General features: G+C 36.9%; 1 long non-coding RNA gene across 2 annotated transcripts; it reads right to left on the minus strand.

The window, feature by feature from the left end:
• Nucleotides 1-19,593: 19,593 nt before the first annotated feature.
• Nucleotides 19,594-23,350, minus strand: LOC107793081 (uncharacterized). Of its 2 annotated transcripts, none has more exons than XR_001649638.2 (2): nucleotides 22,423-23,350; nucleotides 19,594-19,865 (listed from the first exon to the last, which is right to left on the minus strand). It is a non-coding gene; the product is annotated as an uncharacterized LOC107793081 (long non-coding RNA). The 2 variants fall into 2 exon arrangements; XR_012705011.1 differs by having other exon boundaries at nucleotides 19,594-21,206.
• Between the last annotated feature and the right edge of the window lie 364 nt (nucleotides 23,351-23,714).

Here is a 23,714-nt window from a genome sequence, read left to right on the forward strand (position 1 = left end):
CTCATCATTGAACTTCATACTTCTAGCATAAACCGCTCTAACAACTAGCATAAAAATAGATCACAAGAATCCGTATGATATTCTTGAGAAAGATTGCACCGTACTCCCTTAGAATCGCCAAATCCCACTGCTATAATGATAATTAGTTTCGTATGATTTTTTTGATGAAGGATTCGCGTTACCTTTGTAATGTAATATTACTGAAGTTCTATTTGAAGTCTTGAAATCTCATTTTATCCAAAATGGAGATGGTGATCTATGTCGTTAAGACATATTAGTCTCTTTTTCATAGATTGGTATATGATTCATGTTAAAGACTTTGTCCAATTCTCAATTGTTGCCACATTTCTATTTAACTTAAATAGTCATACATGGGGATCTGGTCATGCTGTCACGTGGGGAGGTTGATCTTATCCAAGTATATTCTCAATTAATTAGGTAATGTCTCGTTACTTGGTAATTAATCAATTATCCAAAAAATTGAGAATTATTCCCACTTACTTAAAATATTACTTACTTTTCACATACCTTATACACCTTACTATTATGGTAATATGGCACCTCGTATGGTACTATCCATAAATACCAAGTATTTTAGCTCGAGTTGTATTTTATCCTAACATGCCAAACTTGGACGAAAATTCATTTTCTTTGACTTGTTTCCCCACTCACCTTCACAAATTAACTTATTGCTTGTTTGAAATAGCATAATTCTTATAATCTCCAAATAATCTTTTCCTTGGACTGATGTCAATTACCTTATGACAAATTCAATGTACAACACTACAGGGTGCAACATCGTCGTAATGTAGTACTGCGGGACGTGCCATCTCACTTCCGGGCTCTCATTAATTTATTTATGTCATATTTGCATGTACAAAAATATGGGGTGTAACATCATTCCCCTTTTTGGAACATTCGTCCTCAAATGTTGACTGATGCGCTTATCGTTCTCATATCCCGAAGCTCTTGCGAATACTTTAGTAGTCCTTTTGCCATCTAGGCAATTGTTCTGTGAATAAGTCCAAAGGCCAGGGCATTCCCCCTTTTAGGCCTCTTTCCCACGCCATGACTTGTGATCGAATTCCTTCCAATCTCGTAACTGTGGCTACCTTCCATTATGCAGCTTTTACAATTCTGACCTTGTAAGTGTGCTTATACGACTCTCCTCTCCTTTTACCTCCAGCTTTTAGCCAATCCTGAAGTTCTTTGCTTGGTATTTTGTTGAACTTACGAATATTGCTATATCTTTTTTTATAGACCTGGTTATCCATTCGTATGACTTTACTGCATCTACATAGGTCATACTATACCCTAACTCTTACCTTGATTTCTCGTTACTGAGGTCTTCAACGAACTCCAGGTTACTCTCGTTGCTTATCCTTAAGACTGACGGTGTTATCTCACCTCATACTGGTGGACTTTTATCCTTCTATTGTTTATTCACCTTAATATTTACTCATCATCTACCATTGATAACTTGATCTTTTATGTAACACCGCCGCAAAGGCTCGCGTCACACCAGGGACATTAGGAATAATTATGTTGATCCTAGGGGTGATATTATACTTCCATAACCGCACTTTATAGCATCCCAATGTGAGCCACCTTATATGGGTATTTTAGCCCATTACAATTCATGCAGTCATTTTCAAGTCATTACTCAATCGAAAGCCCAAACGTCATCCTTTATCTATCAAAATTGCGCCTTTATTTTACTACCAGGGCAGCATTCCATCTCTTCTAAATGTTACAAGTCTCTGTCTATACTGAGCCTTTTATAACTTAGAGAATCCATCAGCTCTCTTATTTTCATGAGCTTAATCCCAAGAACCTATCCATTCTTGTCACCTTTTCACTTACCTTTTCATATCCTTACTCCTGTCTTCCTAAAACTTTGTCGCTCTACCATACTTTAGCTTGCGACCTACACATATCTATTCATACCTATTCGCAACCTTCCTTCAACTTGCTTGCACCAATAGATTTCCTTATGTTATTCTGGAACATCAAGCGAGACATCACATCGTCTCTAACTCTTCTTTACTCTCTTGACTATATCTCTTGGTACTTAGAAACCATAGGCTGGAAGGTACGCCATTTGCTACGTTTCTATCATTCCTAAATATTGAATCCTAGTGCTTCTAGCCCTCTATCCGAAGCATGGACTATTCACAATCTTCTGCCTTTGAGTATCTTGTACGTTGTTCACTTTTATCTTACTTACCTTAAAATCTCATATCGTATCTTTTATCTCTTTCATGATCTCCCTTCCACATAGGTATAATTCACATCCACGTCTTGAACTTCTGTTATAATACATGCACCTCTTTACACAATCTTGTGAGAGCTTCATAATAACTTCTTATGCGGTTGGGACACTTCTAACTGGCTTTATCGTAGAGCCGTCAAAGAATATGGCTACTACATTATCTCTCTTGTACCTTTGATAGTAGGAGTGATTCTGCAATGTTCTTAATCACGATTTCTATAATTTTCAGGGTCCAATAATCAAATTTCTGATTTACTTCATTGATGTATCTCTTTAGTTTCCTCTTTCTGATCAGCCTTTATGTAGGCTTAAGCTACCTCCCGATATGCGGTTCATGGTATTAGTTATTACGTTTAGCCTTTCATAGGCGCTGAGAAATATCCATGATACAGTCGTTTGTCTATGACCAGGGCTCAATTCTTTCTTTTAACTTATACCGGAATTTTCTACGGCTCTATATGCTGCATGTATAAAACTCCAAACTCTTAAGTGCATTCATAACATAACTAACTCTGGATCATGAATCGAATAATTCTTTTTGTTCCATCTCGGCTTTCTTCAAACGTAAGCAATTACTTTTCTTGGTTTTTATGCCCCCTTCTTGCGTGCATACAAAGCTTATCTTGGTGTCCACACATATTGGAATTCCATAGAACTCATATGATCTTGAATATCACTTTTGATTTTACTCCCCGTTCCTTAGCCATAGTAAGTGTCATTTTTTTTTGAGTGCATACAATGTTGTTGAAGCCTTCTTCCTTATTTCCTCAGCTAGTCTTTCTTTTTAGTACTTAGGGAGAACTCTTGACCCTCATAAAGCGGTGAGCTTATTACAGATCTTTTAATGTCCTTCCTTGTCTATAATTATCCGTAGTTGCTTACCTCCATGCCCTTGTGCTTATAGGGTTGCTCCTGAACTGATATTTTGATTGCCTTCCCAGTGGCACTTTCTTTTATCCCCGTAACACACATACAATACCTTTAACCACCCCGACTCCTAGTTGAATATATCTCAAGTATTATAATGACATTACTGCGAGGCTAAATTCTCTATATTGGGGTTTACTACATTCATCTTGCATGATCTGTTGATTTGTCCATAACTTCTTGTCTAGTCATGACTAGGCTCTTCCTGAATCAACTACTAATTACTCATTGGCTCATTCTCATATCATACTCTGTGTAATCTTTCTTGGGTTATTTCCTTGTCTTAACTTACCTTACGTAATGGCTCCTTGTCTAACAGTAACATCCTGTGCAGGAACCCTTACTTTTTTTTTGACGTCGTGCTTACATAACATTCTGGAATCATAGCATATCTGTAACATTTGGATAAGTGCAATCTCATCTCTTTCTCATTGTTATCGCATCCTTCCTTTATCGCTCCATAGTTACTAGATTCACTTAATTCTGACTTACTGCTACATCACTCCATATTCCCCACTTTAGGTGAGTACTAAGAGTTGAAGCCACGAGGATCTACCTATAGATATGTTACCTCTTTATCTTTGGCGTTTTTTTTTCACATGATCGATGACCCTTCCTTGCCTTTCGACAATCCTTCTGTATCAAGGATAACAAAATTCCTCGCTCGCAATGGTGACACTTGGTATAACTGGCACATACGGTCTCCTAAGCCTAACTTTGCTCACATTGCTTGCTTTAGGAAAACGTCTCCCTGCATGACCATTCTCTGAATTCATCATGAATCTTCTTCTGTGGTCCATTCTATCACTGCCGAAACGAAATATGAAATTCCCATGATGCTGAGTATTTTCCAATCACTCAGTCCCTAATTCATGTTTAGTTTATCTTGTTTACCAGCCCGTACTGATTTCTATTACTCTTGGGATTAACTCTCCCTTTTGTCAGTCGTGTTGGAGTCACGAACTTATTTCTCGAAATAAGGATATAACCTTATGGCTTATACTCTTTTGTTGTCTTAAGGCCCATCACCTTTTGTCTCTTTCTTCATTTTACTATAGGTTCCGTAACACTCTACCGTTGTCATCCATGTATCACACCATATTCATAATGCTTCCTTATCTCTCTCCTCATTACTCTGCTAATATTTCTGCATATCCCATTTCTTGTGAAAACTTCAACACGACATTCTTTTGCTTTTAGCTCTCCTTGCTTCATTCATCGGTTCTTCGGGTTGCTCAACGTCCTCACTCTACTAGGGATGAGAGTCACACTAAGGTAATATTTATCCTTTCAAGCCCTCCAGTGCTTTTTTTTAGTGCTCATATCTAGCTGTATTATTTCAGAGTGTACCATCTGGGTGTCTCATAAGGAGATTTTGTTAGCACATTTACAATATCCTTCAAAAATGTAAACTAACGCAAGCAATCCAACCATCATATTGGGTTACTCTAACCCCAGCTGGTTCCTGATATTCGTCCTTCTCTTAACTATTTCTGTTAGCTCCCATGGAGTATAATTGAGATGGGTGTGACTAATATCACATACCACTGTTACAATTGAAGGTATCTCGAAATTCTTATATTTCTCAGCTCGAATTGTAAATATTGTTAATCTTCATTAACTGAGTACCATTTACCCTTCTTCATCTTGCTTCCTTTGCTTATTGAAACTTGTATTTATATTCTTAATCTCTCGTTATCTTTTACCATAAAGGTGGATAGACATTCTTTCCTTAAGGCTTCTTACCAGGAAGCTTACACCTTTCAGTATACCAATGATCTGCTAAAGACCTTACATTTACTTATCGTAGGCATCATACAAAAATCCGATTCCTCTGTCTCAGCTCTTCCACAACTGTCTCTCTTTCCAACCTTATTTTCGGATATAGGTATTGTCTTATTACGAATAAAATAGAATTTTGGAATTTGAATTCTTATAAGTGAGCTCTACCATACGATCTGGAGTAAGAAGAAAGAGTGACAATCCTAAATGCCCTGTAGCCTCCTTCTTATAAGTGTGGTACACGACACACCCATAAACAAGACTCTACTAGACACGACTAGTAGACTCCCTAGGACAGAACTGCTCTGATATCACTTTTATAACGACCCAAACCGATGGGCCGCGACGGGCACCCGGTACCTTACTCAACCGAGTACCAACATCATGTATCTTTTCATGCCATACTATCATAAATAACTAAACCGGAAAGGCTGCCGTGAAATAGGTATAATACAATAGGTAATGCCAACTTATACTTAAGATATATGGGCCTCTAAAACCAAAATGATCACTTGAACATTGAACATAGGACGACAAGGCCATACGATCTTTTACGTATATGACATATGTCTAGAAGTCTCTAAGAATACATAATTTTTATAGAGACCGGGATAGAGTTCCGCCATACCAAACAATACACATCTAACTCATACTAACCAAACAAGCAACTCCGAAGCAAATGGAGCGCACCAACATGTTTTGTTGAGCTGATAGCCTATTTATAGGGCTCTTGGCCTATTTATCGGGACCTGCGGGCATGAAACGCAGCGTCCCAGGCAAAAGGAACGTCATTACGAATAATGTAGTGAGTATGTATGGCACATAAATAAGTACATAACAGACATGAAAGAAATATGGAGTAAATGACTCAGCCTGTAAGTCTGGATAATTATGTAATTCATGAAATAGTTATAGTGTAATGCATATGCGTATGAATGTCATGTCGTGCATAGGGGCATCCTATCATATCATACCAGCCACTATGGGCAAAATCATCAATGTATATCAGCTGATCAGATGGTGGTGCGTATATAACGCCATAACCTTTTCCATATCCCATATACATATATATATACATACATATATATGCGTATATAACGCCATCTGGTCACGGGTCAATGTACATGAATGCAATGCATGAAAAGTACGTTAATAAAATCTTTTGAAATATCATAAGACCATTTTGCCTTTGAGTAATATCATAAAGTAAACTCATTTCAACTTTCGTATTTTGCTGAGACCCATGAACAGATGATAGAATAATATGACACATGAGGAATCAAAAATATAGGCATCCCTAGTATTTCTATGAATAGAGTCATTTATGAAAATTGCGTATTTTGCTCGTTCCATTTGTATCGTATGGATCATGCCAAAAAGAAAGAACGGATAGCCTTAACATACCTGAGCCGATTCTCTTGACCACCCCTCTAACATACATCAATTGCAACAAAAATATAACGGCGGATCGAAGTAGAAGAGAATCCGTATGATATTCTTAAGAAACATTGCACCGTATTTTCATAAAATCGCAAAATCCCGCTGCTATAATAATAAGTTTCGCATGAATTTTTGACGAAGGATTCATGTTATCTTTGTAACGTCATATTACTGAAGTTCTATTTGAAGTCTTGAAATCTCATTTTATCCAAAATGGAGATGGTGATCTATGTCTTTAAGACATAATAGTCTATTTTTCCTAGATTGGTATATGATTCATGTTAAAGACTTTGTCCAAATATCAATTGTTGCCACATTTCTATTTAACTTAAGTAGTCATACATGGGGATTTGGGGGTGCTGCCACGTGGGGAGGTTGATCTTATCCAAGTATATCCTTAACTAATTAGGTAATGTCCAGTTACCCGATAATTAATCAACTACCTGCAAAATTGAGAATTATTCTCACTTACTTAAAATATTACTCACTTTTCACATACCTTATACACCTTACTATTATTGGTATGTAGTACCTCGTATGGTACTAGTCCATAAATACTGAGTATTTTAGCTCGAGCCATATTTTATCCCAACATGCCAAACTTGGACGAAAATTCGTTTTCTTTGACTTGCTTCACCTCTCACCTTCACGAATTTACTTATTGCTTGTATGAAATAGCATAATTCTTATAATCTCCAAATAATCTTTTCCTTGGACTGATGTCAATTACCTTACGACAAATTCAACGTACAACACTACAGGGTGCAACATCGTCGTAATGTAATACCGCGGGACATGACATCTCACTTCCGGGCTCTTATTAATTTATTTAAAAATATGGGGTGTATCATCAGGCTTTTGAAGCATTGCCTTAAGAATCTCTAGTCTGTCAATCCAACTTGTAACTAACGCTTCTTATTCAATTATAATCTCAAAACACAGAACATTAACTTCACATGAGAACTTAAAACTTTTATATTAACTCTTTTAAAAACACATCAACGTTTAACAAAAAAGTGCATATAATAAGTCCCAGTGTTAAGAAATTTGGCGCTCAAACTCACGGGATGTAAAAATATCTTATCATATCATATTGTACCCAGTCTCGGAGAGGACTCGGTAAAGTCTTATATCTTCATCACATTGTACCCGGCTTAAGGAGGTCTCGGTTGTGTCTAGCCTCAATAGGACTCGGTAACGTTGTATATCACATCATTCCTTACGCGGCCTCATAGAGGACTCGGTAAATACCTCACCTCATGTCTCATCATACCCAACTAATTAGAGGTTGCACAATGGGTGACGTACCCGATCGACTATAGTATGATTTGCTAAAGTAAATTAAATACATATATATAAGTGCAATGCAAGATCAATTTCAAAAGATATCAATGTTAAACTCAGAGTAAATTACATTTCATGACCTCACGATACCATCCGAGAACATCTCAAATTTTAAAGAAATGCCAGCGGTAAAGAATGAATAAGAACATGAACATCACTATCAAGGAAGGCTTGGAACAGTTCAGTCTTATAACAGAAGGATTATTCAGAAGGGAACACTTATCAAGACATGCCGATGAAAGAAAGTTGCCTTACATACATTTTTGAATAACTACCTATGCTTTATGAAATCCTACGCTTCTGTAGTGATTATCTTGACTTCTAAGAAAATCTCCAAAATTAGCACCACAAGAATATAAATGGTACGATGATGTAGACGAGCCCCTTTACTTTAATTTCTACCAAGTTCTCTTTTGATTCTAGCCATAAATCGTTTTGGGAATTTTTGGAAAGTTTTTAGAGCTTTTTGGGTGTTGGAGCTGATAATACTGTGTAGCCTCCAAAATGAAAGAAAGTTGTGCCACTTTTATATCCAGTCTAGAATCTCCATCACCCCTAGTGCTACACGGGTCACCCCGCCCTGGCCTCTACATCCGGTGGGATAGCTGGTGCAAATATGATGAAGCATAATCACACCCTTGTTCCCATAACGTGCCGTCGGTTGATTGGCTATGCTATAAGCCAAATTCATTAATCTTCAACTTTAGGGGTGGATAAAAGGTGTGGGGCGTAACATTAGAGTTATGGAGTCACCATCTAGTATTTAAGGTACACTATGACACCTATATTACATTACATGTGCTTTGATTATGGTTTATGAACTTATTGAGATTCTAGGCAAGGGTTCAAGTTACCTCGAGCAAAAGGATTAGGTATCCCTTAGGATCCATAAAGTGTGATTTCCAGTTGGACTCGATTAACTAAATGAGGGATTAAGTAAAGAAAGACTGATTTACCTTTTACAAAGGAATTATGAAAAAGAAATTGAATAAAGAATAAGTAATTAATTATGTGGCAAGCGAATAAAAGTGTAAACATTTATATGCATGTGTAATAAAATATAGATGAAAAAGTGTGTGAAAGAATTGCGTTTAAAAATTAATGTACAAGGGAGAATGAGATTCGATGTTTTCAAAGAATTAATTAAGTAAATAAAGTAATAAACATTGTATGTATTTAATAAAAATAGGTAGTATGATGGAGGATAATTTATAATAAATGCAATAAGATTAAAAGAGGGTATAAATATGATGTGCGAAAGTGTTTTGTTCAAAATGATTGAATGTCTTAAGAATTATTCCTGAAAGTGTATATGGTATGACAAAGTGTCCGGAGTTTGATTTAAAGAATTAATTTAGTAAAAAGTAAAGCTGATTAACTATAATTATGTTGCATACAAGAATCATTTATATAAATTTAAGTATGGTAATACATGTAATTGTATAAATACAATAAAGTAATGCCAAGTATAGTAATATTTATATGGTAAAGTATAAAAAGTATAAGAAATGGGTCTAATACTAAGTATCAAAGTTTGAAAGAATGCTAGTCAATCCAAATCTGACAATTAAATGATAAATTAAACTAAACATATTACCGAACCTGGTTAATTAATTTGTTTATGAACCTATTCCTAAAAAAAAATCTGTGTTTGACTATGTTTGTTGGCCAAATAATAGTTATTGTTATCTAAACATGAACGAATAAATGTATGATAAGCACACATTCTAAGCATGTAAACAATAAACCACAACCTAACTAATATTTTACTATACTCGTGAGTTTAATATACATCCAAGAACGGAAAGTACGAAGCAGAGGATTTGATGAGGGGAGTTTGTGTCTCGTCTCCGAGCATCATATTTCCAATATACTTTCGGGTAGAGTACCTCACAAAACAAGAAGACGAACGATAGTGAAATAATATAATGTAAAAAAATAAACTAACAAAGGATGACATGTTTTTTTGGAAAGGATTTTTGGAAAAGGTTTTTGGAAATAATATGAAAATATTTTTCGGAAAATAATTTTTGAAAATAGTTTGAAAATATTTTTTAGGATAAGATTTTGAAATGGTTTGAAAATAATTTTTGAGAATATTTTTTGGAAATGGTTTGAAAATAATTTCGGAGGCTCGGCTATATGTTTGGATTCCATCTAGACAAGAGAACGGGAACCGCCTTAGTTGCGACTATGGTGGCCAACCGTGTCGTCGTCCGAAGTGCCAGTTCGTCACGTTACTCATCTTTTTCTTTTTTGATGAGTTATCGTCATCGCCTCGTTTATTTTTCGTACCCGGTTCGGAAGGTCAATTGGAGGACATGGCCTCAATAACTCACAGTTATTTCCATTGGTAGTGGAATAATAGTTTTCAAAAGAATGTTGGGCTCCGTCAACATGTTTCCGTTCAAGAACAATTGCACTTGTTAGTGCAACATAAGTCCAACTAAGATTCAAAAATGATAGCAATGGCCAAAGCAGCACAATACAGAACAAGTCGGAGCAAAAGTATAACGACCCAAACTTTCGTGGAGGGGTCGTGATGACACCTAGTCTTTAAGAGTTATGTAAACCTATCGCATAGTGATGTCAATCAAAATATAAATACTTCAAATTAGCGAAAACTGCGAAGTATGATAATACTTGTCACACCCCTCTTTTTTTTACCACTTCACCAACCCTCTTAAAAATAATAAAAGAATTTATAAAGCTCAAAAGGATTTTTAATAAAAACGTGACAAAATTGTGTTCAAAAGGAAATAACTCAGAGTCGTCACCTGACATTGGTTTCGGTGTGTCAGGTCACCATTTTTAAAAATGATTTTCCTTTTAAAACACTTTAGACTCCAAAATTAAGTCCGCACAAGAGATTTGAGTAAGGGGGTTCATTTGACTCGGGGAGAAGGTGTTAGACACTCCCCAAGTCCCGTGAAAGTCACGGTTGCATTCTCGATCTTGTTGGGCTTTAAAATATTCAACTTGAGGTAAAATCACAAAAAAGGAAAATAAACACAAAAGAGGCTCGAGGCCGTCCCCCACCTAAATAAAAGAAAAAGAAAAAGAAAAATAAATTAAGAATACTACAAGTTCTATTTTCGGTCTCCGAATACAAATACTACGGGGCACCCCGGATAAAAATATATACAAAATTTTGCGAGGGCATTCCCCAGATAATAAACTAAAGGAAGGACCTCTCCCCTCAAAACTAACAAAAATACTAAGGCTTGCGTACCCAAGTGTGGCCGACCTAAACAAGCTCCTTACGGTTCAATTAATTAAAAGAGTAGTAAAAATATTTTAATTAACTTTTAAGTTCCAATCCAATCCTTGGCCACATACTTGTTTTACTATCTATGTCATCACCAAATTCAATTAATAAATTAATTTAACTCTGCAATCACCAAAATGTTACTCAAAATGCCTTTAAACATCTATCTCTTAATGAATAATTGAAATAAGCAATTAAACTTATCTAACCATTCATCAGAACAGAGGCTAGCCAATTAACAAGAAGAAATGGAGCATCAAATGGCAAGAAGTCATTGAAACAGAGCAAAAAAACGATAACCTTCAGCAAAACAAAGCAACAACAAAATGATAACACAATAAAAGCCTAATACTAAGCAAAGTAGCAGAAGGAAGAAATAGACCTCAAAACGATAGAACCTCGTGGGACGACATTCGAACCTCGACGGAACTCGAATTGGCACCGAAAAGTTGAAAACCAAACGGGATTATAAATCGGCACCGAAAAATTCAAATCAACACCGATTCATACCCAAACAAGCTCAAGCAATGAACTCCGACAAAAAGAACTTTAACTCTATTTCTGTTTTGATTTCCCTTTTTTCAAAATAATTTAGAACAAATGAAACTAAGACACTTTAGGTATTTCTTATTGTAGTAATCAGATCAGTCCATCCCCCCTCCTTTTCGTTCATACTCTATTTTTAATGTTGTGCGTGTGTGTGAATGGTGAGGAGCAACTGATTTTTGGTGTAAGGGTGAAGAGTTTCAGAGAAATGGGTCGCTGGTATTGTGGACGACGGTGGTGAGCAGTAGGTGGGCGGCGGGTCTGGTGAGGTGAACGGCGGCTGTGTTGGTTTGTCGTCAGATTTGCTGCTGGTTTTTGGAGGTTCGAGTCTTAGGTTTCTCTAGTGTTCATGGATGCTTTTCTCGTAAGGGATCAGAAGAGAGGCGTGCACAAAAGTGGTCGGCGGCAGAAGCTCAGGGTCGATGGTGTATTGGAGGTCAAAGATGAAGAAGCAGGAACCGCTGAAGCTTTTGGAGATCCCGTCTTTTTCGCTGGGAGATTGGGTGGTGTCTAGGCTGTTGTTGTCTTGGAGTCTTTGGGTGTGTCCAATTAGGGTTCATCTATGGTGTGTTCAAGGTTGAAGATGGAGATGAGGGAGGAGCGGCAGCAACGATTTTAGTGAAGGGGAGTGGAGGGCGGCTGCTCTAGTTTAGATGGGTGTTCTCTAAGGTAAGGTTTTAGGTTGTAATTAGGTAGATATATGTGGGTGGGGATTAGTTTTGACCATTGGATGAAAGGGAGTGAATGACTAGGATTCAATTAAAAAGAGCTGATGAGTTAAAGGGTCTTGGGCTTCATATTTGGATCTTAAAATTGGACTAAAAGAAAAATGTCCAAACCTTAGCTAAATATCTTTTAATATAAGCTAAATATACTATGTATTGCAAAAATCTATCTAATTAATTAAACTAAATTATATATAAAATATGAAACTATTTTTTAATATTTTTCAAATGTCAAACTAAAATAATAACAAGATTAGATTAAAATCATCGCAAAATTAAGATAATATTACTAACCAAAACACTAATATCCTTGAAAATAAAGTGTGACTATTTTTGTATTTTCGAATTTTATGTAAGGTAGATAAACTAAAAGTAACAAGATAAAATATCAATAACCTAAATAAAAGAAAATATTTTTGTAATTTTTATTTTTGTGACAAAATAAAGTAAAATAGTTTAAACTAGGTAAAATAGCGATATTAGGCCTAAACTAAATATCTAAAAGCTAAAATGAATAAAAACTCGGGGATGGCCAAAAATTACATGTCTATAGCTGCTCCTCTTTGACTGGAAACACGAAGAGTTTTCGGACAAACAACGACAAGACAAGTTTTTTGACCTGACCCTTATTTAGAGAGACCAAAAACTAAGAGAAAGGAAGAGAATGTGACCGAGCCCTGGTATCTGAGCAGCCTACATATCCTTGGAAATAAAGGAATCAAGCCACGTGTATTTCAGAAGTGAATGAGGTGATGGAGTATACTGAGGTGGAGAGCCGGTCGAGGTGACGTTCTGTCGAGGTTCCGGTCCGCGGTCCTGTTATTACATTAAAATCAAAAAATGAAAAAGACTAACTAAGCCTGGTAACTATGAGTTACCAGATTCATATCTATAAGTCTTCTGAAGCTTGATCCTGAGTCTTGAATGGTTCTTCATGCAGACTTTAGATTTGAACCTTGAGCTTGCTAGTTGCAGGTGCTAATTCATTCTTCTTCGGTTTTTTGGATCACGACCGGACATGTAGCGCATGTGACTTCAACCACGTCTTGAGCAATCCACCTCTTGTCTTAACTTCTGCATTTTGTATTCACTTCCCTTTTCTTTTTCTTTTTCTTTGTTTTGTTTTTTAATTTTTTAGTTTTTATTTTTTTGTTTTTTATTCTGGATTGAGATTACTTCTGTTGATCATCTCGGACTGTTGACTCGCATTCTTGCCGCGAGCTTCTGCTGCTTCTAACTTGAATTGGATTCTGAAATGACTTCATTTGTTCTCCAGGTGGGCGCCTGATTGCTAAAACTTGAACTGTATTCCCTTGTTCTCCAGGTGGGTGCCTGATTGCCAAAACTTGAACCGTATTCCCTTGTTCTCCAGGTGGGCGCCTGATTTCCAAAACATGAACTGTATTCCCTTGTTCTCCAGGTGGGCGCCTGATTGACAAAACTTGAGCTGTATTCCCTTGTTCTCCAGGTGGGCACCTGATGCGAAAATTTGAAATGTATTCCTTTGTTATCCAGTTGGGCGCCTGATTGCCAAAAATCGAACTGGATTCCCTTATTCTCCAAGTGGGAGCCTGATGCGAAAATTTGAAATGTATTCCCTTGTTATCTAGGTGGGTGCCTGATTGCCAAAAATCGAGCTGTCTTCCCTTGTTCTCCAGGTGGACGCCTGATTGCCAAAACATTTGAACTGTACTCCCTTGTTCTCCAGGTGGGCGTCTGATTGCCAAAACTTGAACTGTATTCCCTTGTTCTCCAGGTGGGCGCCTGATTGCCAAAACTTGAACTAATTCTGAAACGAATTCCCTCATTCTCCAGGTGGGTGCCTGCAATCAAAACGACAAAACAAACAAAATTTTCTGCCCCAGTTTGCACTAGGAAGATTTGTGAGTTGTTAGCAAAACTATAAATCACCTATGCTATTGATGCAATAATGAGAGTAAAACTAAAGACTTGACTGGGATGTGCGTCTCTTGTGAGTAAAACTAAGAATATTTGACTAACAAGTGTTTCTGCTTAGAATAAAAGCTGAATGACTCAGACTAGGAAGTGCGTCTCCTAGATTTAAGATTGAGCTTTCGGAAAACTATAATCTAAGCTTGACTAAAGTAAAAATTGATCCTATTCTCCAGGAGGGACCCCTAATTTCAAGAAAACAAAGATTAATAACTTAAGAAAACTGAAAATCTATCCTAGGAGAAAATTCGTACAACTAGGTTTTCTATCTTAGGAGAAAAATTCATTAGACTAAGATTTCTATCCTAGGAGAAAATTCATCAGAATAGGTATTTTTTTTGATATCTTAGGAGAAAGATTCATCAGACTAAGATTTATATCCTAGGAGAAAGTTCATCAGACTAGGTCTTCTATCTTAGGAGAAAAATTCATCAGACTAAGATTTCTATCCTAGGAGAAAATTCATCAGACTAGGTTTCTATCTAAGGAGAAAAATTTATCAGACTAAGATTTTGATCCTAGGAGAAATTTCATCAGACTAGGTCCCTTATTTGTTATCTTAGGAGAAATATTCATTAGACTAAGATTTCTATCCTAGGAAAAAATTCATCATACTATGTCTTCTATCTTAGGAGAAAAATTCATCAGACTAAGAGTTTTATTGGGAGAAAAATCCATCAGACTAGGACTTTTTATCCTAGGAGGAAAAATGTGAAGAGCAATGGCAACATTTTATGCACATTAGCAAGACATGTAAGGGAAAAGATTTGAGAAACTTCCCTTTGTCGACTCTTCTCTTCTTCTTCTTTTCCTTTTTCTTTCTTTTATTTTCTTTCTTTTTTTTTCTTTCTTGCTTTTGAACTAACTTGCTTGCTCTGCTTTGTTCCTATTTTAAACAAAGAAAACTTGTGAGTTTAAATGTGGTGGTTAGTTTGTGGCCTTGACCTTGAGGGCGGCTGCTTCTACACTTGCATTTTATTTCAACCCTTATCACAAAAAACACCTCCGCTCCATTCGATCTCAATTTCCTCTATCTGTTGCATTTTGCTCATGAATTGACATTTACCGAACCCTTGCATTTCACATGAATCCCTAAGCATGTTGATTGTTACCGACTCAATGCGCATACCACTTTTCCCTGACTTATGCCACTTTGATGTGCTAGCCAAATTTATTTTGTGCAATTGGAAAGCTGGTAGCAAATTTTAAAGTTATTTCTCACTTGTTCTGACCAAACAGACTCAAGAAGGGACTCAAACAAAACAACAGGAACAAAATAAGGGACAAGGGAAAGAGATGATACCTAACAAGAAAATTACAAAGTAGAAACTTATCAGATGTAGATACCAACTCTAATGACCATGACATGCACCTTTGGATTAAGTGGTCTAATCTCTCAAGCAAGTCTAATATTCAACTCTTATTGTAACTCTTCGCTGTGAAACTAGGCTTTAACGCTTCAATTGTCCCATCTGATCCACAATCCTTAATCGACTTGTAGTGCCCTGAAGGTTTTCACCATCTAGCCTCTCTCATTTTGTTCTTTTCTCAACTCACTGTCGCCTTACGGTGCCCATGAGGGTTTTTACTGATAAGACTCTCTCATTTTACCATTTTCTCTCTTTGTGCTGAGAACAAAGTATTACCCACGATGCAAGAAGATCATACTTTCACCATACACTTGATTTAACATCCTCAAAGATTGGTCGGAATGTCTTTCTTCGGACAGTAATGTAGGCTATTCGATAGGGTTGGAAACAAAGGGTAGCATGAAGGCTCAAAATAATTTAAGATGAAAGGGTTCAAAATTATAACTTTTGGAATCAGGCCTTTTGGCAAAATTAAAACTTCTGCCCCAGTTTCTTGGAGTTTAGTTTTTTTTTTTTGGTTTTTGCTTTTTTTTTTTGGATTTTTGCTTTGATGGGATTTCTAAGAAAATCTGCCCCACTCTTGACTTCAGGGATTATGAAATATTTTATTTGGTGTGACCGAACCATAAGGCTGCTTACGTATCTTGTGGTGACAAGAATCAGGTCGAACGTAGTTCAAACACAAAGTTGGGTTTTTTTTCCTTTTCTTTTTTTTTCTTGTTTTTTTCCTTTTCTTTTTCTCTTTTTATTTTTCATTTCTAGTTCCTAACTCTGCTTCTGATTTCAAAAGAGGTGTATGAAATGAAACAAATTAAGGCTCAAAAGGGGTAGCAAAAGATAAAAGTGTTTGGGTAGCAAAATAAAATGCTTTTGTCATACCAAACTTTAAAACTGCCAAGTATAAACATGCAATTGAATAATACACAAAGAAATCATGCGCATTATCTATTGATGGCATCATCACAAACAGAAAGTGCCGACGGGCAATACCTTTGTCCCAATGAATGATCCTTGCCGGTTTGAAGCAGACTTGACTCAACCTTATATTGATGTGGAAGAATGCATTTCAGCACTGACTGATTTTCCTCAAACTGCTTGAGAGACATTTCCTTATTGTATGCTCTTATTAACCTTTTGATTTCCCAAACTAACTGCCTCAGTTCCACTCAATTCAAGATTCAGGTTATCTCGAGATGCATGAATCTTTACTTGTTTTCTCAAATGCCTCCTTTTGTTATATTCAAAACCATGTCATTGCTTCATGATTAGACTAACTTTCAAGACCAAACTGAGAATTATGCGTGCATGTCATGTCACTAGAGTCAGTATGAAAAGTACTATAAAAGGAAAAGTGACCTAAACAAAAACTGACTAGAACTAACAGAAAACAAGAGATTGCATTAGACATATGGTGAAAAGGGTTTGAACAAAACAAGCAAAATAGACAAGGGTTACAACCCTGGAACAATCCTAAATAACTCTAGACGAGTTACTACAACTAAACGAACTAGACAAAATAAGAAGAAGAAAGGTTTGAGCCACAAGACAATGTCCGGATTACAACCCCGAAATAACCTGGACAACAGAAATGACAACAAAATAAACCACCAAAACTCCTCCCTGGCTAGCCAAGAAAAGAGTGTCTTTCTAATTACCAAGCTCGGCATCTTAGCCACTGGGTTGCACATCAAAATTACCGGGACCTTCACCAATTTCAATATCATTAACTTCAGTCAGCAAGTTTCCAAGAGGATTCCCATACTCCGTGTCACCATGCATCCTCCCCACAAAGTGTGCATTATCCTGTGCAGGTAAAGGATTCTATGCGATGTTCTGGGTGTCACTGTCCTGGATCACAATTATCCCTTCTTGAATCATTCTTTCTATTTCTCTTTTCAAATCTCGACAACTTTCGACATTGTGCCCCTGGGCATTGGAATGGTATTCACACCTTTTAGAAGGGTCAAATCTTCTTGCACGCGGATCCACATGATTCAGAGGAATAGGTGTAATCAGGTCATAATGCTTTAATTTCTCAAACAAGCTTGCATAGGACTTTCCTATCGGTGTAAAATTATCTTTCAACCTTTGTTTACCTCTATACCCCTGGCTTGGATGTGGGTTATGGGGCACTTGAAAATTTGTGGAGGCTGGTGGATATTTTGGGGTGCTAGTGCTCGCTTTCTAGGGTGTCTTGGTGGCTGGACAACATACTGGGGTGGAGCAACAGAGTATTGTGGGTTCTTAGGGGGATCGTCAAAAAACAAACTAGGTTGATCATGCCTTCGAGATGTTCTTCTAGGACCTTTTCTCGACCGTGATGTCATCATGATTTCTTCAACCTTCTCACTCGTGCCACTAAAATTACCAGATTCAATTTGGACAGCCTGAGTTGCAGCTTTGAGAGCTGCTTGACTAATAATTTTGCCTGTCTTAAGGCCATTCTCTACCATTTCTCCCATTTTGATTGCTTCCGAGAATGATTTGCCAACTATGGACATCATGTTTTGAAAGTAATCGGGCTCTTGAGCTTGAAGGAAGACAGTGATTTGCTCATGGTCATCCATGAGTGGCTTAACTCTAGCTGCTTGTTCTCTCCATTTAATGGCATATTCCCTGAAGCTTTCAACTGGTTTCTTCTTTAGATTTGAGAGAGAATGATGCTCTAAGGCGATGTCAATGTTATATTGGAACTGTTTGACAAAGGCCTAGGCCATGTAATCCCAGACATACCAGCAAGATATGTCTTGACCCATAAACCATTCGGAGGCTACACCCGTAAGGCTTTCCCCAAAATAAACCATCAGTAATTCTTCATTTCCTCCCACACCTGATTGCAATGCCTTTTCAAGTGGGCTATGGGGTCTCCATGTCCATAATACCTTTCAAATTTGGGAGTCTTGAAACCAAATGGCAAACGAACATCAGGAAACATACATAGATCCTTGAAGGCAATACTCTTTTGACCTGCCAACCTTTATATGTTTTTCATCTGTTTTTCTAAGATTTTCAGTCTTTGGGTTATTTCTTCCGGTGCTATCTTTCGATCAGGATTCTCAATCTTTGCAGGAAGATCAAATAGGTAAAAGTGGTACTTAGGAGAGTGGTATTGTTCTTGCTGGGTAGCGAATTGTGACTCACGAGTTTTCCTCTGCACCACCGTCGGCTGTGGGAAGGTGAAGACATGCACAACTGTAGTGGTTGTCTGATTGGTTGTCAATGACACACTTTGAAAGTGCCAATAGAAGTTCCAGCTATAGTCAATTGGGATAAAGACTGAACCTAAATGGATAGAATTGATCAGAAAATGAAACCGAACTGGTAGTAGTCGAGATGGGTGTAAACTTTGGGAAAACATAAGATAGGGGTAGTCCTTGCCCATTGGCCCACGCTTGACACATTTCAGACATTTGTTGTTTCAGCCTTTGGGCCTCCTCTTTCAATTCAGATTCCGGCTCCACAATCTCCCTCGAGGGGACAACAACTCTTATGTCCAAGTCTTTGCTAGCCATGGCTACCTTGCTCTTTGACCTTGTGCTATATGGATGAATTGCCAAAGTGACACAAACTAACCACCCTCTGTTATGATCACAATGAAAGTAACAAAAATGAGCAAAACAAACCCAACATGTTAGCGTTAGGGCATTATCAGATAGAAATATTACATTGCATGCAATGCCCCTAGGAACAATTAACGGTTCTAGAATGACTTCGAGGGTCACAAGGTCATTTGGCATCATTTCAATTTTGTTCATTTCAATTTTCTCTTTTCTTTCCTCTCATTTCTTGCTGATTATCGCTCTTTTCTTGCATCCTACAGTTTCCTCTCATTTTCACATCTCACAACTTCATCTCTTTTTTTTTCTTTTTTTAATAATGATTCGATCAAACCCTATGTAGGTTGCCTACGTATCATGTCCCTCATGAATCAGATCAAGCGTAGTTCTGAAAAAAGTAATGGACAAATAAACTAAAAATCTTTTAGAATTTTTCATTTATAACTTTTTTTGGTTTTTCAAATACAAAACAAGAAATATGATGATGCGAGACTTAACAAACTCAACTATACTACGACAAACTGTTACACCAACTAAAATACTGAATACTATCATACAAGACTAGAAAGCAAAAAAATAATATAAAACAGACTCAAAAATAAAAAGTCTCCTCAAACAGCTCCCAAATGTGATGGTCCCGGGGTATCTGTCGTGCTCGAGTTTTGGTAAATAAATCCATACCTGAATGAAAAAAATAAGACCAAATAGATTAAATGAATCGAGACACTATGTGAGATCACACCTCTTATTGGACACATGCAAGACAAGATTAAGATATTTTTGAAAATTAACCTACATGCCAAGAGTGGCTATTAATGCAAACTCAACAAATGTGACCTCTAAGACATGAAAATATACCTCACTAAGGCTTATATGAATTCAAACTCTCGATAATCATGGCCCAAAATTAATTTGCAGAAATGACCCATTTTAGTAAAAACAGCCAATATCGCCAAAAATGGCTAAAGATGCAAACTCATAAAGAACGAACCTTAAAGTAATATGACACCTAGTTGTGGACTCAAAATCCTAAGACATGGGTCGTTGAACCACTTTTGCGAAAATGACCCCATTTTGCAAGAATGACCGATGTGGCCAAAAGTGGCTAGATATGCAAATTGAAAAGGAATGGGCCTTGAAGTAAACAAACATCTAATTGTGGATTCTAGATTCTCCATACACGGTTCAACAAGCCACTTCTCAAAATAGCCCTATTTTGCAAAAATAGCCAATGTAGCCAAATGTGGCTAGACATGCAAGATTTGGCTAAGACCCCGCGAAGCCAAGAAACTAAGACACTAGGAAGACCGGATCTTATGTGGACTGCCTACGTATCCCGCCCCGAAAGATGAGAATTAGGTATGCGTAGTTTGGGAAGATTGGATATGGGAAAAAGCTTCTTCTTTTTTTAAAACAAAATGCAACTAATTTGGAGAAACTATTTTTTTGTCTTTTTGAGAAATGATGGAAAATGTAATTTTTTTTTTGAATTTTCTTTCTCTTTTTTTTTTTTTTATTTTTGAAAAATGATGGGAAACTGCAAAAACTTTTTGGATTTTTCTTTTTCAAATTTTTTTGGTCTTTTCTTGAAAAAGTTGTGAAAGAAAAATATAATTAGGCCCTACTTGCTTCATTTTATACCTCACCCTCTTTTTATCTTATTGGTCCGCCAAATGACCCACTTACCCTAAAAGAATGCAGCTTGTAGCACATAGGGATGATTAAATGTCGTTTAGGCCATGAGCCCATTTTGACATAATTTGGATAGACCTCCTACAACGGGACACGGTGCCTGGGACCGAACCCTTCTAGGTTTAAATGATATGATGCAAATAAGCATGACCTAAAAGCTGACCTACGTTTGGGGTTCACTAGACAAGGCAATTCGGGGCGGCACGTGGTCGATGGCGGCTGCTCTAGCTGTTCGCCCACTCCACGCCACCCCCTTAAAGACACAGGTGACTCACAAAAAGGCCGTGTATGCTCAAACGTACTCCAGAAGACTTGTTGCATAAAGAAAACCTGGGGTTATGCAAATGATGACAGTTATAAAGCAGTAAACATATAAAAAGAAAACTGTACTCACATAAACAACTAGCAAATAATAACAAAGTATAAAAACATAATAAAAGTCAGATAAAGCTTAAAGAAAAACATAAACACCTCAATCGGATATTCTAAAAGCCAACAAGATCAAGTATCAGCTTGAACCTGCAACTCCCCATCAGAGTCGCCAGAGCTGTCACACCCCTTTTTTTACCAATTCATTAACCCTCTTAAAAATAATAAAAGAATATTGTAAAGCTCAAAAGGGTTTTTAGTTAAAAAGTGACAAAATTGTGTTCAAAAGGAAATAACTCAGAGTCGCCACCTGACATTGGTTTCGATGTGCCAGGTCACCGTTTTTTAAAAAGAATTTCCTTTTAAAACACTTTGGACTCCAAAACTAAGTCCGCACAAGAGATTTGGGTAAGGGGATTCATTTGACTCGGGGAGAAGGTGTTAGGAACTTCCCAAGTCCCGTGAAGGTCAAGGTTGAGTACTCGATATAGTTGGCCTTTAAAATATTCAAATTGAGGTAAAATTACAAAAAGGAAAATAAACACAAAAGAGGCTCGAGGTCGTCCCCACCTAAATAAAAAAATAATGAAAATAAATTAAGAATACTACAAGTTCTATTTTCGGTCTCCAAATACAAATACTACGGGCCATACCCCGGATAAAAATATATACAAAATTTCACGGGGCATTCCCTGGATAATAAACTAAAGGAACGACCTCTCGCCTCAAAACTAACAAAAATACTAAGGCTTGCCTACCCAAGTGCGGCCGTCCTAAACATGCTCCTTACTGTTTAATTAATTAAAAGAGTAGTAAAAATATTTCAATTAACTTTTAAGTTCCAATCCAATCCCTCGGCCACATACTTGTTTTACTATCTATGTCATCACCCAATTCAATTAATAAATTAATTTAACTCTGGAATCACCAAAATGTTACTCAATATGCCCTTAAACATCTATCTCTTAGTGAATAATTGAAATAACCAATTAAACTTATCTAACCATTCATCAGAATAGAGGATAACCAATTAACAAGAAGAAATGGAGCATCAAATGGCAAGAAATCATTGAAACAGAGTAAGGAAACGATAACCTTCAGCAAAACAAAGCAACAACAAAATGATAACACAATAAAAGCCTAATACTAAGCAAAATAGCAGAAGGAAGAAATAGACCTCAAAATGATAGAACCTCGTCGGATGACATTCGAACCTCGACGGAACTCGAATTGGCACCGAAAAGAGAAAATCAAATGGGATCAGAAATCGGCACCGGAAAATTTAAATCAACACCGATTCATACCCAAACAAGCTCAAGCAATGAACTCCGACAAAAAAAAACTTTAACTCTGTTTCTTTTTTGATTTCCCTTTTTCAAAATAATATAGAACAAATGAAGCTAAGACACTTTAGGTATTTATTATTGTAGTAATCAGATCAGTCCATCCCCACTCCTTTTCGTTCACTCTCTGTTTCTGATGCTTTGTGTATGCGTGAATGGTGAGGAACGACTAGTTTTTAGTGTAAGGGTGAAGAGTTTTATAGAAAGGGGTCGCTGGTATTGTGGACGGTGGTAGTGAGCAGCTAGTGGGCGGCGGTTCTAGTGAGGTAAAGGGCGGTTGTGTTGGTTTGTCGCAGGATTTGCTGCCGGTTTTTGGAGGTTCGAGTCTTAGGTTTCTCTAGTGTTCATGGTTGCTTTTCTTGTAAGAGATCAGAAAAGAGGCGTGCACAAAAGTGGTCGACGGCTGAAGCTCAGGGTCGCTGTTGTACTGGAGGTCGAAGATGAAGAAGCAAGAACCACTGAAGCTTTTGGAGATCCCGTCATTTTCGTTGGGAGATTGGGTGGTGTCCAGGCTGCTGATGGCTTGGAGTCTTTTTGGGTGTATCCAATTAGGTTTCAGCTAGGGTGTGTTCAAGTTTGAAGATGGATATGGGGAAGGGAGCGACGACGGCGATTTTGATGAAGGGGAGTGGAGGGCGGCTGCTCTAGGTTAGATGGGTGTTCTCTAGGGTTAGGTTTTAGGTTGTAATTAGGTAGATATGTGGGTGGAGTTTAGTTTTGACCATTGGATGAAAGGGAGTGAATGACTAGGATTAAATTAAAAAGAGCTGATAGGTTAAAGGGTCTTGGGCTTCATATTTGGGTCTTAAAATTGGACTAAAAGAAAAATATCCAAACCTTAGCTAAATATCTTTTAATATAAGCTAAATAGACTACATATTGCAAAAATCTATCTAATTAATTAAACTAAATTATATATAAAATATGAAACTATTTTTTTTTATATTTTTTAAATGTGAAACTAAAATAATAACAAGATTAGATTAAAATCATCGCAAAATTAAGATAATATTACTACCCAAAACACTAATATCCTTGAAAATAAAGTGTGACTATTTTTGTATTTTCGAATTTTATGTAAGGTAGATAAACTAAAAGTAACAAGATATAATATCAATAACCTAAA

Source organism: Nicotiana tabacum, chromosome 22 (genome assembly GCF_000715075.1).
Source record: "Nicotiana tabacum cultivar K326 chromosome 22, ASM71507v2, whole genome shotgun sequence".
Classification (NCBI taxonomy): Eukaryota; Viridiplantae; Streptophyta; class Magnoliopsida; order Solanales; family Solanaceae; genus Nicotiana; species Nicotiana tabacum.